The 3,110-nt window shown below is 45.1% G+C and overlaps 1 pseudogene; it reads left to right on the forward strand.

Annotated features, from left to right (window-relative positions):
* The first annotated feature begins 2,609 nt into the window (after positions 1 to 2,609).
* Positions 2,610 to 2,727, forward strand: LOC136637213 (5S ribosomal RNA; annotated as a pseudogene).
* Positions 2,728 to 3,110: the final 383 nt, after the last annotated feature.

The following is a 3,110-nucleotide window of genomic DNA, read 5'->3' on the forward strand; positions in this document are numbered from 1 at the left end:
TAACTCCCAGCTGACTTCCTTGCTCATGGGGATGTCATTCCAGGATATAAAGATTTCCATTCTTCTGAGGGCATTCTCTGGGCTTGTGTCTTGCTTTATCAGATTTAAAAATCTATGGGTGTAATGTAGATATAATAACAACTTGCATAGCATTTTGCACATGTGTAAAATCACATGGGTGGGAGGGGGGCATACTGTTGATAAACCTCAAAATTAGCCTCAGATGTACTTTCCAGAAAGCCCTGGCATCAATTTCAGTAAATGCAGAATAGGATCATGGGCAAGAGTGTTTCTTTCTCCAACTGAGAAAGGTTCATAATATAGGCTTCTTGGCAAACTCACTTTGATTCTATGAAGAGCAAAAATGTTCTCCATTTGTTGATTACACAGAAAAATGTTGACTTTGTAGGATCTCTACTGATATTTCCTTTGTTTTATATAAGAAATCAGGATCCTGGTTGTCCTTTTAGACAGTCTGTTTATGTAGACATTTTTCTCACATAAGGCTGAGATACACAATAATGACTGGTTTGTAGTTAAACCAGCCAGATGCTCCTTTTTATCCAGTCCCATCAGCCACAAACTAAAGGGGCAAAGCTCAAGTCAATTTGACAGGCAGCAAATTTTAAATGGATGTGAGGAAATACTTCTGTCTGAAGCATATAATCAACCTGAGGAATTCCCTCCCACAGGAAATAATTGAGGCAAAAAATGTAGGAAGTTCAGTGAGATATTTTTAAAGGCTTATATGATTATAGAGACAACTATTATTATGTATCATATGCAACTACAAACCAGTTAAAAAGGACAAAAGTTACATAAAAAAATAATACATAGAAAAAACATAACATAAAAACAATGATGAAGTTACATAGAAAAACATAACAGAGCCATGAAGCTCTAGTGAACAAATGGAGCTCTGTGTATCCTGGGAGCATTCCATGCCAGGCCCTACAATTTGTGACCCACAAATCCAAACACACAATTCTTCTTTCTTTGTTCTATATTTGTAATTAATCTCATTCTTTTCCTTCCTCTTTTAATCAATTTTTGCCCAGCCCACAGGCATACCCATTTGGTACAAGTTGTGTATATGCAACGTTGGGCAGAAATGGCTTCAATTTGTTCTTATTAGACGGCCAGCTCAACCCTAACCCATGCTAGAACAGGGAGGCTGGCTGGCCTGCCCCATATCCAGTGCAGGGTTGGGGCTGCCTGAGGCTCAGCCCGGGGCAAGAGGAATTCATTCCCCTTATCCTGGGTAATGCCACAGCAACCCCAATGGGACTACTCAGATCTGCGCAACCTCAGGAGGTTGCGCAGATCTGAGCAGCCCAGGGCTGCTCCAGGTCTCCCAGGACCAGGGTTAGGATCCAGCACAAGTGGCCCCACCCCTCACTTGGCCACTGCCCAACCACTGGCCCGCCTGCTGCCCACCCACTCCCTATCCTCCCCAAGCCCCCACACTGGCCTGCCTTGGCTGGTGCCACCTTACCCTTTTGCTGGCCAAGCGGGACTTGTGTCAGCCTACAGAGGCCAGCGCACGTTCGTCCCCTTCCTCTGAGGAGGTGCCCCAGGTTGCCCGGCACACATTGGATGCTGTGGTAGGCATTTTGGTGCGTGCTGGGCAGCTCAGGATTGGGCTGTAATCAATGTTAAATTTCTCCATTAGAGCATTTTCTTTTTGTGCCGTATACTGTATTGCTACTTTGAAAGATGAAATTATACTTCAGCTTGCTGATGGAGAGAGTTTCAGCAGTTTAAAATAAACGAATAAAAATATAAAAAGAGAATTAAACAAGTCCAAATATAAAAGTAATATTAGTGTCTAGCCCAGAGGTGTCAAACTCATTTTATACTGAGGGCTGAACAGCATTCATGATGCCTGTGGAGGGCTAGAAGTGATGTCATTAGGCAGAAAGTGATGTCATTATTATGACATATTATAATACACAATAATAGCATTATATCATTATATTGGAGAGCCAATTTTCATGTGGGCTGCCCTTATAGCAGTAACACCTCAGCACTGCTCAGCCACTGAGAGTCTGAGGGCCGGATAAAAAGCTTCCACGGGCCGCATCTGGCCCCCAGGGTTTCACAGACATGAACACACATGTCCCACAGCTCTTGAGAGAAGTTGAACAGTCGCCCTCACACTGAGATCAGTTGTGTCAGGCCAGTATGGGCTCCAGCAAATCTCTGGAGAGCCAGATGCATATTGGAGATCGGGGGTTCCCCGTGGGCTGGATTGGGAGTCCCCAAAGGCCACAAGTGGCCCCTGGGCCTGGGTTTGGGCACCCCTGGTGTAGAGTGACTATTGTTCCACATGGCTTTGCTCAGCATCAGCTTTCCACAAGTGTGGCCAAGTGCAATTGGATGAGCCTTGCAACAAAGCCTGGGTGCTTCTGCAAAACTCTCTCTTATTGCACAGCATCTTTTCGGATCAATGAGTTGTTATAGCTTAATTAATTGATAATTAACTGGGTGGAGGCCCAGTTTTTGGTAGTGACGTCACGAAAACTGACAGGGTAGCTTTTCAAATATATTGACTCAACTGACCAGCTGCAAAACTGGATGTGAACCCTGGGAAAGCTACTGGTGTTCACCCTGCAGCAACTGTTACCCTGCACATGCCCGATCTCATCTGATCTTGGAAGCTAAGCAGGGTCAGGCCTGGTTAGTACTTGGATGGAAGACTGCCTGGGAATACAGGGTGCTGTAGGCTTATACACTTTCCCAACAGTCTGAGGCAAAGAGGCAAAGAAGGAAGGCCCATAGCCAGGGAGACAGACCAGGGACAGACTGCACTTGCTCCCAGTGTGGAAGGGATTGTCACTCCCGGATTGGCCTTTTCAGCCACACTAGACGCTGTGCCAGAACCACCTTTCAGAGCGCGATACCAGAGTCTTTCGAGACTGAAGGTTGCCAACCAGTTGGTGTTCACCCTGGTTCATTGCACATTTTCCTGTCAGCTCATTTTGCTCTTACTTTGCCTTTCTAATATCTGGGATTTTCTAATGACATGTCAGTTTGTTTGTGAATTTTGAGGGGGCAGCAGCAGTAGGTCAAGGATGGGAGATGAACTAATTAGGTAAGGGGAAGAAAAC

This window comes from Tiliqua scincoides, chromosome 1, assembly GCF_035046505.1.
Source record: "Tiliqua scincoides isolate rTilSci1 chromosome 1, rTilSci1.hap2, whole genome shotgun sequence".
Taxonomy (NCBI): domain Eukaryota; kingdom Metazoa; phylum Chordata; class Lepidosauria; order Squamata; family Scincidae; genus Tiliqua; species Tiliqua scincoides.